Raw genomic sequence first — 14,929 nt, 5'->3', positions numbered from 1 at the left:
AATTTCTAAAGGCAGAACTGCTAGCTCAAAGACTGAGTATTCGTGTCTATTGATGGGATTGTGAAACAGCTTTCCTGAAAGTCTGGTCATAACATTTCAAAGCCTGTGATTTGATTTCATCACATCTTAAAGTGGCCTATTTAGATCAGCCAAACAAGACGGAAGAATCGAAAAGGAAAAAAAAAAAAAAGGGGGGGGGGGGAACAAAGCAGAGAGAAGTAAGAGCCAAAACCAAAAAGGAAAAGAGAGAATATAGGAAGAAGAGGGAGATTTTTTAAAAAGAAAACATGAATGAAAATGCAAAATCATCCTTAGCATTTTAAATACTTGTGACTACAAGTTCATGTGGACCAGCCCCTGTTGATTAGAGTCTGAAACTTAAAAGGGGGGCTGTCTCTATTGTCCCTCCATTTCCCTCAACCCCCAGGAGTGACCCTTTGAGGGTCAGGACATCTCAACCAGACTCCGTAATATCTGTCTGGGATCTAGCACTCTCTAGTAATTAAGAAGGAAAAGCATTTATTCTAAGTAACCCCAAATTAAAAACATTAGCCTCATAACAGTACATTAAATTCTTTAACCTCAAGCTCTAAGTAAAATTTCAGGGAAAAAAAAATTAAGATCTACTTTTCATAACACATGCTAGGTACTGAATTTTTTAAGGCAACGAATTTACCCTTTTTATTCACAAAAACTCTCCAAGTTTTCATGTACTACAAGAGCTACTGGACGGGTCTTCACTCTAGAAGAATTATAGATAAATATGATTAGATTTACAGGGCTTTAAATCTCTTTCTGTAAAAATAATGGGACTTATTTATTGTATCCATCACTGAGTAATTCTTTTTTTTTTTTAATTTTTTTTTCAACGTTTATTTATTTTGGGGACAGAGAGAGACAGAGCATGAACAGGGGAGGGGCAGAGAGAGAGGGAGACACAGAATCAGAAACAGGCTCCAGGCTCTGAGCCATCAGCCCAGAGCCCGACGCGGGGCTCGAACTCACGGACCGCGAGATCCTGACCTGGCTGAAGTCGGACACTTAACCGACTGCGCCACCCAGGCTCCCCTTCATCACTGAGTAATTCTTAAGCTCAATGCAATTAGTGCTAAGGGGCAGCTGGGGTTTTAACACATTATTTTTATTTCTGGAAGAAAAACAAAACAAGACCAAACAATAATTCCTTTGAACACTGTAGCTCTATTGCAAGCACATACACCTCAGTCCTATCTAAGATGAACCATTGGGGTGAATTCAGGGTATTCTAGAAAAATGGGATCTCTTCAGAGAGGATGAACAGAAATTAATTTCCACCATCTCAAAAGATCTTTTGCAACAATAAATATCAGTCTCCTTCAGTCTCTTACCCTATCTCTGCCCAACCTGCAAAATCATGGTTGAACAGAACACTAAATTACATAAATGGGCAAATATTTACTGCCAGGCTTTGCGACAGAATGCGGTTTGAGGTTATAAACATTACTTAATCCTTGAAAATTTTTCGCTTTCTCTCTCTCCTTATCTCTCATCTCCACTTTTTATAGGCAGTACAGATGTTCCTGTTTTCCAGTTGTATAGCTTCGGGTGCAACTCCTGTTTTAGCAAAACAGGTGTCTACCCGTTAAAGTGGCTCATCAGCTACTAGAAAGCCTCATGGAAATTCTGGCTTTCACATATCCTTAGCATCATGTTTGGTCAGCTTTCAGATCATCTCCCATCTACCCATACTCATGTCCAGGTCAGCAAAAAGAAGGTCTGGCACCCCTGGTTTGTTCCTCTAATTTTGAATATATCCTTTGTCTCTTCTTACCCTCCATCCTGTCTGGGTCTCTGGCAGTTTGGCCGCAGCTCTATGTCGGGTGAGATGGCTCTTTTCTTTGAAAAGAACAGACATGGGCCGCCTGGGTGGCTCGGCCTCAAGCCTCGGACTCTGGCTCAGGTCGTGATCTCATAGTTTGTGAGTTTGAGCCCCACGTTGGGCTCTGTGCTGATGGCGCAGAGCCTGGAGCCCGCTTCCAGTTCTCTGTCTCCCTTTCTCTGCCCTTCTGCTCACGCTCTCTCTCTCTGTCTCTTTCTCTCTCTCAAAAATAAGCATTAAGAAAACTTTTTAAAAGGAAAAGAAAAGAACAAACTCTATTTGGGACTTAGAATGTGTATTGGTCAGAGCCCTCCAGAGAACACACACACACACTCACACACACACACACACACACACACACACACACACACATACATATAAAGAGTCTTATTACAAAGAGTTGCCTCATGGAATTACGGAGGCTGAGAAGTCCCATGATCTGTGGTCCCTAAGTGGAGACCCAGGAAAGCCAGTGGTATACTTCAGCCTAACTCCAAAGGTCTGAGAAGCAGGGGAGCCAATCAATGGTGTGGACTCCAGCCTAGGTCTGTAGGCCTGAGAACTAGGAAGATCGATGTCCTGTCTCAAGCCATTGGGCAGGAATGTCCAAGTTCTTCCTTCCTTTGCCTCTCTGTTCCACTCAGACCCTCCATGGATTGGGTGATGCCCACCCACATTGGGGAGGGCAAGCCGACTTACCGAATCCACCAACACCAGTGCTGATTTCATTCGGGAACACCCTCCTAGACACACGCAGAAATAATGTGTAGCCCAATATATGGGCACTCCATGATCCAGTCAAGCTGACCCATAACATCACCACCACAGAATAGGATGGCATGCTCCTGGACAGGTCTGTACAAGGGGAACCTCATGGCATTTAGAAGCACTGAGGTATGAGGAAGGCGGAGGGAATCGGGAAGCCTTAGCCAGGCCCTACACTGAAGAAGAACTCAACCACCTTTCAAGAAATCAAGTTTGCTCCGTTGCTCTCATCTAAGTGAGCATAGGTTGGTGGTTTCAGAGTACATCCGAATGGCCCTTTAGTCAACTTATATTTTGCTAAATTTTATCCTGAAGTTGTAGGTTTGCTTTGCCACGGCGGCAAATATGTTTTCCGAAATGTCCTAGGAAGCTTAATTATGGAGCCCTAAAAGAAATGGAAACATTTCTCTGCAACTTATAAAAACCTACTTGTATTTCAATTTGAGAAAGAACATATTATTATGTAGATATATACTTACACCACACACACACACACACACACACACACACACACACCACATAGGTGGGCCTTCTAACATATAGAGTGCATTCTAGACACCTTACTGGGTTTGGGGATGCGTTAATCATACTCCTCCTCCTCTGGGTTCTAATCAATTTGATATATACACACGTGACAGATGGGAGGAGCTGGGGTGCAGCAGAGGTGGGGGGAGGAGGGAAGTGTGGCTTCCTTGCCCTCCTTCCAGCTGAACCTGGCTGGCCCTGCAGCCAGAGGCAGTGCAGCTGGAGAACCTCAAACAGGATGTGTCCTTCCTGCTGCCTTACCGCAGGGGAGAGGGAACAGAGAGGAGATCGAGACTCGGGCCCGCTTTCTGATTCCAAGCTCCACTTCTGCACTGGCTCGCTCCACAGCCTGGTGGGCTCTCCCATCTCTCCTATCAAGCAAATCACTCCTTCTTCCAGAGAAGAGCTGGTGAAGAAGTAGGAAGAAGTCTGAAGCTTCCTCGTTCGGTTAAGTCCTAGAGATGGTGGGCACGTTGGTGGAGACGGAGGAAACTCTTTTTTTTTTTTTTCAACGTTTATTTATTTTGGGGACAGAGAGAGACAGAGCATGAACGGGGGAGGGGCAGAGAGAGAGGGAGACACAGAATCGGAAACAGGCTCCAGGCTCTGAGCCATCAGCCCAGAGCCCGACGCGGGGCTCGGACTCACGGACCGCGAGATCGTGACCTGGATGAAGTCGGACGCTTAACCGACTGCGCCACCCAGGCGCCCCAGGAAACTCTTATTTAATGCACTGAAGTGAGGTGAGGGGAGAAGGGTGCCTTCCTTCAGGACAGGTAATTGAGGTTAAGTGGTCGATTCAGTTTTTGATACTTAACGTGAGCTGCAGGAGAGCTGGCCTAAATGGTGGAGAGGTGTCTTTAAAGCAATCACGGTACAATAAAGCACTACTTTAAGTTCTCATCTAGACTGAGCTGTTATTTTAAATTGGGATTTTTATTGGAACTTAAAGCCTGTGCAATTCATTGACACACCCTCCCTGACACGCACGCGCGCACGCACAACACACACACACACACACACACACACGTGAATAGGCAACGTGGTGGAAATACACAAAAGCATTCTGGGTGATTAAATTAAGATGGCTTTTTTTTTTTTTTTTCATCCTTTGGTTTACCTGTTTTTTCCTAAGGTTTCCAAAATATGACTTTTGCAATAAATAAGGGAAAAAGGAAATACACGTGTTTAAAGAAAGAGTATACTCGGGAGCTTCTCAGCATGATCTGATCTAATACTTGAAAGCAGGAAAAGACAAAGTCAACCCGTCACTGTCCTGGGAAAACCCTGGAGGCAGATAAAGGACTTGGAAGAGGAGGGAGGCAAAAGCCAACAAGATTGAGCAAGAAGCACCCTTGATACCCAGGGAATGGGGGCCGAGCATGGTCACGTGTCCCCACAAGATACATGGAAGTACCTTTTAAGGCTGTGAGGAAAATTAAATCAAGTCCGTGGTGACAGCTAAATTAATTCTGATTGTTGACATTTTGGAATGCTTCTAAGCTGGGCTTTTATAGCCAGCGGACTTGCCCAAAACATTCCCACATTTCCATCGCTTGTTTCATCCTTTATTTTTCCTTGCCAAAGACATATTTATATTTAAAACTTAGGAATATATGTTTACGATCTTATTTTTTTTACAGCTGTAATTTTATTATAAAATATAGAAATGTAGAGAGAAGGAGTACATTTGCCCTAGTCCAAACACAGCCACGGTTAATATTTCAGGGCAACTTCTTCAGTCAAGGGCGTTGCCTTCCTGCATCAGCACCAGGAAACAGCCACATGCCATCACGTGTGATGATGGCCAGGTGAAAAAAGAAAGCACAGAAATTTAGAGATGAAGGCCAGATCAAGCTAAGCAGATTTTCTTGCACGTAGAAGCTACGGATGATTTTTCTGTCTTCAATTTAATGTAATATTCATGGCAAAGAGATAGTTGTCTTGGGTGATTTTCTATGGCTGTTCCTACAGACAGGAACATAATGCAGGGGGAAGATAATGGGCTCGAGCTGGAGTCCCAGCCCTATTTATGACTGTGACCTTGAGAAGGTTGCTTATCCACGGTGAACCTTGGTTTCCTTCTCTGTGAGATTAATATGCCCATTTCGTATGGCAACTGAGAGAACTAAATATGACAATATACCAAAATACTAGGCACACCGTACGTCCACATATAGTTTTAAGATTCTAAAATAAATTTAGTATCGCTGGTAAAGTTTTACCCATTTATCTTCCCACTCTAACTTCTTATGCTTAATCACAGCATTTTTAAAATTTTTATTAATTTTTAATTTTTTTAATGTTTATTTATTTCTGAGACAGAGAGAGACAGAGCATGAACGGGGGAGGGTCAGAGAGGGAGACACAGAATCCGAAGCAGGCTCCAGGCTCTGAGCTGTCAGCACAGAGCCCAACATGGGGCTTGAACCCTCAGACCGTGAGATCATGACCTGAACCAAAGTCAGATGCTTAACCGACTGAGCCATCCAGGCACCCCAATTATAGCATTTTAAATCAGTATACTTGTATTTGAAACTTAGAGAAAGAATTGCTGTCCTTAACATGAATTAGCTGTCTTTCACTGAATTACATATTTTTAATCATGGAAAAACCCCTGACAAAATCTTCATCTATGCAAATACAACTCCAAACATCTGGATTAGTAATTATAGGTGTCAGAAAATAGGGACTGTTAGGCCAAGTTTCAATTGTTCCTTTATTTTAAGAAAAGGATACGGAATGTCACTGAATTGTAATTTGAGGATGACTTTTTTCCTAGAGGTTCACAACAACGGAACTCCTCTTAGTGGGAGATAGAAAAAAAAAACTTACCTGTGCTTTAGTTTATATTTATCTCTCCCTTTTAACCATATCCTCAACATTGAGCGATGAATGAAGAACATTAATAAACCATTAGAAAATAAAGTCACTGAGTGAAAATGTATTTTCTTCTTGGAGAGTTCACTTTATAAACTCATTCCAAGGGAAAAACTCAAAAATGAAGAAATCAGATGTCAGTTGTGAAATCAATTATTTAGGTGTGGTGGGGCAATAAATGAAATATCTGAACTTGAAGGAGCTTTGGTAGCTGGACTCCCTCCAGATTATCCACAACCATTAAGAAGGCTCACTATTTTTTATCATTTTCTCTATTCTTGAATTTTTTAACTTCTGAATTGCCTGCGACCAAATAAAGTCCCAGCAGTTCTCAAAAACTAACCAAGGCAGGGGTGCCTGGCTGGCTCAGTTGGTAGAGCATGTGACTCTTGATCTCAGGGTCGTGAGTTCAAGCCCCATGTTGGGCGTGTAGCCTACTTAAAGAAAAAAAAAATCTAACCGGTACAGAATGTTCTTCTGAAAACCTGGGGGGTGAGCAGCTGTTATTGAACCAAATGCCTAAAGCAGTAAAAGATGCTACGGCCAAAGTAAAATCATGATGAAAATTCAGAGAAGTAAAGCATCATGACCTATAACATACCTGCGTTATATATATCATACACAAACCTGTACTTCACAAATATTTCACACATCCCAATGGATACATTGCTGGTGTTTATTCAAAAGAGAGAAAATTTCCAAGTTCTCCTTCCTAAGAAATATCATCACCCCCTGCCTGAGTTGATGGGAAAGGTCATTCATCAGTTTCACCAAAGGAGGCAAGACCCCTGCAAAGCTGAGTCCGTAGCAGGGTAATAGCCACATTGGATGCTAGCACTTGACAGGTGACACGCATTTCTGGACCCAGCCTTTTTCAGTCATGGCTCTACACCGATTCCTGCCGTCAGTAAGTAAAAAGTTTCTTGGTGTCCACGGTTTGCTTCTCTAATTCTGAGGACTTCTGTGTTTATATTGATAGTTACAGTTTAACTTTATCAGAGTAGAAAAGAACATTCGGATGCAATATGAACATGATTCACCTTTAGAAAATTCTTTCTAGCATGATATACCAAATGAACTGTTTTTCATCTTTCTTGAGATATTCCTGACATATAGCATATGTAGGTTTAAGATGTACAATGTGATTCTTCAATACATGTATATATTGCACAGTGATGGCCACAATAAAGTTAGTTAACTCCTCCTTCACCTCATGTAATGGCCTGTGTGTGTGTGTGTGTGTGTGTGTGTGTGTGGTGATAACATTTAAGATCTGCTCTCTTAACAACTTTCATGTATATAACACAGTATTGTTAATTACAGGCACCATGCCGTATGTTAGATGCCTAAAACTTATCTATCCTATAGCTGGGAGTTTGTACCCTTTGACCGACATCTCCCTGTTTCCCTCACCTCCAAACCACCACTCTACTCTCTGGCTCTGCGAATTTGGCTTTTTAGGTTTTGCATATAAGCGAGAACATGGTATTTGTCTTTCTTGTATGACTTATCTCACTTAGCATAATGTCCTCAAGACCTATCCATGTTGTGGCAAATGGCAGGATTTCCTTCTTTATTTTTGAATGGCTGAATAATATTCTTGTGTGTGTGTGTGTGTGTGTGTGTGTGTGTGTGTGTGTGTGACATTTACTTTATCCATTCAACCATCCACAGACACCTTGGTTGCTTCTATGTCTTCTATGCAGTGAGTAATGCTGCAGTGAATATGGGAATGCAGGTATCTCTTCACCATCACGATTTCATTTTCTGACGACTTCCTGTTACTCTTGTTTAACCCTCTTGCCTGTGTGGGCCTCTGGCAGTATTTGGATCCCTGAGGGAGGTGGAGAAACTTCTCTTCCCCTGAGTTCTTTGAGAGCTAAAGTAATAGAATGTGCAACAGAGGCCCCCATGCTCCTGTGAATTTCGTCTTCAAAATTTAGAACGTTACCTCTAATAGTCTCTCCAGCACCATCACTATGTGCTTCTGAAGCTGGCAAAAGCTTGCCTAGATGACCTGAGGGCCCTGTAAGAATACACGATGCCACCAAGTGTCCCAACTGTCCATGATCCTTTAGGCTTTTCTCCAGAGAGCCTCATCTGAACTATCTTCTCCTCTGGAGCTAATTCATGACGTAGCGCCCTGAATTTACTAATCCAATTACTTATGATAAATAGTGCCCTAAGGAATATAGAACAAAGAAGGGGTTGGGGGGGGGGAGGTCTGGAAAGGTCTGAAACACAACCCATTATGAGCAGAGAAAATCCTGCAACCAGGAAAAGGAAGAGTGATATCCACAATTAGAAATTCCCTGTTTCTCAGAAGTATCTCTACCTCCCCTATTACTGCTTTTGCTCACCGGATCATTCGCTCGGCACAGCCTTGCAGGATTTCTTCTCTTCTACACAGGAGCCAAACTCCTTCCAGCCAGTGATGGTCCCCTGGTTGGCTGCCTCTTTTCTCATATAATGTAATTCTTTCCTATGAAGATGGATTTGAGTAGACATTTCATAATGCTGCTGTAATATTTCTCTCTCGCTCTCCTGCTTCCCACTTGCAGCGACATTTGGGCCAATTTCGTTTCGGCGTAACGCATGGTCTTGCCATCCATAATTCCAAGGGCAACTATGAATGAAACGCGCATTAAGTGCATTAGTTTTCGATGCTATTAAGGCCATTAAGCATATTAGCAGGCCCATTACTTCATTTTCCTACAGATGTTTTAGTAATAGTGCCCGCTGCGATCTCCAGCCATGAAGAAAATGTGCGGCCTTCCCAAGCAGAAGCGGCCCTGGATATAGACAGGAGGCAAAGTGCACGTGGACCGAACTGGATCATTAGTGGCAAACGACGCAGGCTCCAGCCTGCCAGCTGACCCGGGCAAGCATGAGACACCGCACACTAACCTGTGCCCACTTTGCCACCCACCTAGTTGTATACAGCTCATTAATTTGAAAACCAAGAAGAGAAAGAGAAAGTAGGAAGCACAGTCTTCAACTCTCTTTCGTCCGCCCTTCATAATGGCAGCTTCAGAAGCAGAGGAGCCTGAAGGTCCAGAAAAATGCAAAAGCTTCTTGATTTAAGTGTTAAAAATAAAAGGGCCAGAAAGCCTTAAAGAAGCCAAAAGAAAGCACCTCTGACTGAAGGAATCATTTCAGAACAAGCCCTGGAAACATTTAGCCTATTCCTTTAATTAATTTATTCTGAGGATGGTGCTGCAAATATTACCTAGCTAACCTTGCGGCGGAAGGAAAAATCTCCGGCTCTGATTTCTGTGCGCATTTGTTCTACCCTTATTGAAATGGCTAGTTCACTCGTCAGGAAAACCACCAGGCTCAGTTCCTTTCCGGAAATAATGTATCCAAATGAGAAGGAGGCATTCTACAGCAGAAGAGATGCCAACAGAGTTGGGTAGGAATGTTTTAGAACTTCACAAGTTACTGTAGGAAGAAGTTAAACTTAATGTAAAATTTTAAACTATAGCCTCAGACTCAAAAATTCTGGTTTCCTAGTATTTCCTTTGTCAAAGTGAGGAACACTTACAGTTGTGAGTAACCAAAGACCTGTTCTTAACCATGATGATGACATTTGTCGTTTACTTAAGAGACGCAGCAGCCCAGTGAGGTCCTCAGGGAGCCCAACTCTTTCTATCTTTTCACTCTGCCACTCTTAGTATGTTGGCTTTCTGGTTCCATGACTGCTGCTTCATTATCACAACGTGGCTACTGAGGTGCTGGCCATCATGTCTATAATCCAAACCAAAAGAAGAAGGGAAGAGCAGCCCAAGAGCTGAGGGCCTACTAAAAAGTACAGGCCCTCTGCACTAAATTGCAAGTCCTTAGGATAGAGACTGTAGATACAGTAGAGCAAATTAATCTGAGAGTAAATTAATCTGTCTCGTCTTTGTACCACCTCTCTGGGCAAATGCCGTAGGGACACATAGATACTCAAAAAATCGTGGATTTAAAGAGAAAACCATGTACTATACCTAATCATGTTTGTCACCAAATACTAGTCAGTAGGTTTTTTCCTTTGGGTCACTCTGAATGCTCCACCCAGTGCATTCGGCTCACCAGGTCCGGACAAACAGCCACAGAGATGCCACGTATATGGAGCATAGCCTGGCAAACCACAGATCACACAGTAGTGACCCTGACGAGCAGATGTGCCAAGAAGAAGGTACCTCCAAGAGCAAATTCTTCCCTGTTTAAAAATAGAAATCATGACTAACACGATGCATGGTCAGTTTATTAGCACAGCTTGGTGCTCAAGGGATGTTCTTAACCGAAAGGCGTAAGCAAAGTATCTTCGTTCTCGACTTACAATTTGTTTCTATCCTCAAAGGGTTAAACATAAATATGACCAATCCAAAGCCAAACTGGAAAAATGCTGGGAAATGATGTTCCCTTTTCCCCTTTTTAGGCAGTTAGGTCAAATGGTTTGTAGTCCTCAATGGATTCTGACATATATTGTCAAATTGCCTTCCAGAAATTTCTTGGTAAGCAGTGATGAGAATGTCCCTAAACAGAAAATCCGTGTATTGATCATTTACTCCTGTCTTTGGTATCCCCACTTTGCTTCTGCAATATACTAAATTAGGAAGGGTGGTCCAGGGATGTGCCTGACTACAGGTGATGAATACTTACTCATGGGGCTGGTCTGAGTAGTCATTATTTTTAGCTTTCTGTACCTCTACTCCCCATATCTGTCACCACCAGCAGCATGAAGTCCTGCCTTTAAGAGAATCACCCAAAGGCGGTATTTTTACAGCCTTGCTCAGAAATAGAAAGCCCTCTCTTGCCAGTGTCTTTCTTTTCCCTCCCACGGAGGCCAACCAGATGCTCTCTCCTGAACTTTGAATCTTCTGTGACTCCAGCAACAGCAGTGGGTACTGTTGGAATTCATTTGTTCAGCGAAAATAGCAGTGTGAGCACCATCTGGCTCGTGCTGTCTAATCCTTCTGAATGTTCTTGGTCCCTGACTATTATAGCAACTCAGTGAAACTTTAATCTCCTTCCATTAAACTCCTCTTTTTCTCTAAGGTATCCAGGATGAGTTTCTACTGTTTGTACACATGGATTTCTTTTTAAAATTCATGACCACACATCTCCAAGGGCCTCCCAGTGGTGTCCAGCCATCTTGCCCGGATCTTGAGGAAGCTTCAACCGAACTCCCTTCGATTCCTATCGCCAAATTGACAACCTCATCTATAGCTACATTGGCTTTTCTGCCTTTCCTCCCACCAGGATGAAAGAGTTGTCTCCACCCCCCCCTCACAGCCAATCTTGGAACATGAGGTAGAAGCCATGTATGTGGAAGTCACAGCAATAAAACAGAAAGGGGCTTGGGTTCTGGAAAAACAGACGCGATGGATACCACGGGGCACTATACAAACACCCGCCTTCAGGACAGAAGCGTCCACTCTTCCTGCTTCCAGGAGGGTTGGCAGCTGGCTGCGGTCAGCCAACCCCTTGTCTGGGACTTGCCCTCATAAAGAGAGCAGCACCACTTAAGGTCAGGTCCACGTCCCTGCAGCAGCCCTCATCCAATCACAGGACAGCGTGAAGGTATGAAGTTCCATCCACCTTGCCCCAATCTGAGACAACGCTGCAGGGCTACCCTCGCTCCAGAATGATCCATAAAGAGAAGCCTTGTATCAACTGCATCACAGTTCACCTTTCCTCTTTGCCAAAATCCTATTTCCTTCGTGTCTGAGAGGTGCCCTAACACAGCTACGGTCAACATCTCTCTCATCAGAGTCTGCTTTCTGAGGAAGCCAAGCAGCAACAGTTAATGCTGGAAGTAGGCCGAGCGAGCAGATTCTAAGCGAGAGATTTTGGAGCTGGATCACCAGCTGGCAGCTGGCAGCTCAGGGCCCATTGCTGGTGCTGGTTACTGGTAGAGCCTGGCACCCAACTGTTAACACTTTTACTGTGATGAACTGAGACGTTGTACTGATAGAAGGACGCGTGCTGGCAGCTGCAATATTTGAGGCATTTGGGAGATAGAGGAAAAGAGCATAAGGAATAAGAGGGCTATTACTAGGGACAGTCAGCGTTTTGGAAAGACAATGAAAGGCTGAGAGTAAATTAATCGACAACTAAAGGCTACCTGTGAGAGCCAGAGGGCCTTCTTGGCCACAAAGGAGATTGAATCCTCAACTTCAACAAGTCTGTTATGCCAAGGTCAGCGTCCTTCTTGGAAAGGAATGGGACCCTGAGAAATAGAATTGGGATATCAGGGGCACGCCTGAACATTTTGAATCCCTAGATTCTCTTCAGCCCTTTGGGTTTCCAGAAATGGCCCACTGCTGCCTGTTAAAGGTTAGCACTTCTCTCTTGCTACAGCACCCCCTCCTCTATGGGACATGTGCCTCTCTTAGTGTCGATTTAAGGAAGACACGGTGACAGAAAATGGAAGGGGAAGGAAAGTTTCCCAAGTTTTTATATGAGTAAAGCGTTTCCCTGATAGGAAATATCTGTATCCTCCTTTAACAAAAAAAAAAAAAACAAACAAAAAAAGGCAGGACAAGAAACAAATCTATAGACCAATAGACTTCATGATCATAATGTAAAAACCCTTAAAAGCATTTTAACAAATCGAATCCAACAAAATATAAAGATCGGCAACTGAGGTTTGCCTCAGAAATATAAGGTCAGTTTTTAACATTCAAAAACTAATCAAGGTGGGAAACCTACTGAATGGGAGAAGACGTTGCAAATGATATATCCAATATGGGGTTAATATCCAAAATATATAAAGAACTTATACAACCCAACACCAAACAAACAAACAAACAAATAATCTGATAAAAAAAATGGGCAGAGGAACTAACTGAATAGATATTTTCCAAACAAGACATCCAGATGACCAATAGACACATGAAAAGATGCTCAACACCACTAATCATCAGGGAAACTCAAATCAAACCCACAATGGGATATCACCTCACACCTGTCAGAATGGCTAGAATCAAAAAGAAATAACAAGTGTTTGCAAGAATGTAGAGGAAAAGGAACACTTATGCACCTGCTGGTAGGAATGTACATTGATGCAGCCACTTTGGAAGATAGTATGGAGGTTCCTCAAACAATGAAAAACAGAAATACCATATGATCCAGTAATTCCTCTACTGGGTATTTACCCAAAGAAAATGAAAATGCTAATTTAAAAAGACATATGCACCTCTATGTTTGTTGCAGCATTATTCACAAGAGCCGAGATATGAAAGCAACCCAACTGTCCATCGATAGATGAATGGATAAAGAAGACATGGGGTATATACACAATGAAATGTTACTGAGCCATAAAAAAAGAATGAGATCTTGTCATTTATGACAACATAGATGGACCTAGAGGGTATTATGCTAAATGAAATCCGTCAGGCAGAGCAAATACCATATGATTTCACTTGTATGTAGAATCTAAAAACCAAAACGAGAGAACGAACAAACAAGAAACCCACAAAGCAGAAACAGACCCACAAATGCAGAGAACAAACTGGTGGTTGCCAGAGGGGAGGGGAATGGGGGTTGAGGAGAATGAGTGAAGGGGAGCGGGAGGCACAAGCTTCCAGTCATGGAAGGAATAAGTCACAAGGATAAAAGGCACAGCACGGGGAATATAGCCAATGGTATTGTAATAGTATGGTATGGTGACAAATGGTAGCCACACTTGTGAGTACAGCATAAAGTAAAGGCTTGTCAAATCGCTATGTTGTACACTTGAAACTAAAGCAACGTCGTATGTCAACACCATACTTCAATTGAAAAATCTATGTTGTTCACCGTACTAACGTACTAAAAATGAAAAATGATATGATTATCTTGAGAAGTACATAAAGTCCACTTAACAGTATTCAGCATCTATTTCTGATACAAATTCTCAGAAAAACGAAGAATAAAACGGAACTTCCTCGTCCTGATAAAGAACGTCAGCAAAAAACATAGGGACTTAGTTAGTGGTGGTGAAAGACTAAACAGCTCTACCCTGAAGATGAGGAGCAAGGCAAGGATGTCTGTTGTCATTGCCTCTATAAGACATTGTATTTTAGGTCCTATCCATGGCAATAAGGCGACAAATATAAATAAAGGGCATCCAGATTAAAGAGTAAGAAGTAAGCTACCTTTATCCACAGATATGGTAACTTACGTAGAAAATCTAACAGAAGCTACAAAAGGCTACTGGAACGAAAAAGATTAGCAAGGTTGCAAGATCACCACACAAAAATCTAAACTATGTTTCCACACTGTAACAATGAACAACTCAAAATTGAAATTAAAAAAAAAATCACTTACAAAATGCTTAGGGAAAATTCTGGCAAAACGTATAAGACTCATATGCAGGAAACTATAAAACAATGCTGAGAGAGATAAATGAAGACATAAATAAATTGAGAGATATGTCATCCACATGGTCTGGAAGGCTCAGTACCTCTAAGATGTCACTTCTCCACAAATTGCTCCATAGGTTCAATGCATCTTAATCAAAACTCCAATAGACTTCTTGTAGAAATTAGCAAGCTAATTCTAAAATGTGTATGGAAAGACAAAGGATCTAGAAGAGCCAAAAAATTTTTTTTTGTAAAAGGACAAAATTGAACTGTTTACATTACCTAAAAAGCGTGGTATACTACCTACAGTGTGGTACTGATGTAAATACAGACATATAGATCAATCATATCAGTGGAATAAAATAGAAAGTCCATAAATAGACCCAACCATATATGGTTGATTGGTTTTAGTATACTCACAGAGTTGTGCAATGATTCTAGGTTAATAATATGTTTTTTACCCCCAAAAGAAACCTTATATACATACATTATCCCCTTTTCCATTTTCTCTCTTCCCTTAGCCCCTGGCAACTAATAAACTACTTTTGCGTCTGTGGATTTGATTGTT

The 14,929-nt window shown here is 42.2% G+C and overlaps 1 non-coding gene across 1 annotated transcript; it reads left to right on the top strand.

Moving 5' to 3' along the window:
* Positions 1 to 6,383: 6,383 nt before the first annotated feature.
* Positions 6,384 to 6,456, top strand: TRNAK-CUU. Its single transcript has one exon. It is a non-coding gene; the product is annotated as a tRNA-Lys (tRNA).
* The last annotated feature ends 8,473 nt before the right edge of the window (positions 6,457 to 14,929 follow it).

The sequence above is a fragment of the Felis catus genome, chromosome B2 (assembly GCF_018350175.1).
Source record: "Felis catus isolate Fca126 chromosome B2, F.catus_Fca126_mat1.0, whole genome shotgun sequence".
Classification (NCBI taxonomy): domain Eukaryota; kingdom Metazoa; phylum Chordata; class Mammalia; order Carnivora; family Felidae; genus Felis; species Felis catus.
This window is presented reverse-complemented; position numbering and strand designations above follow the sequence as displayed.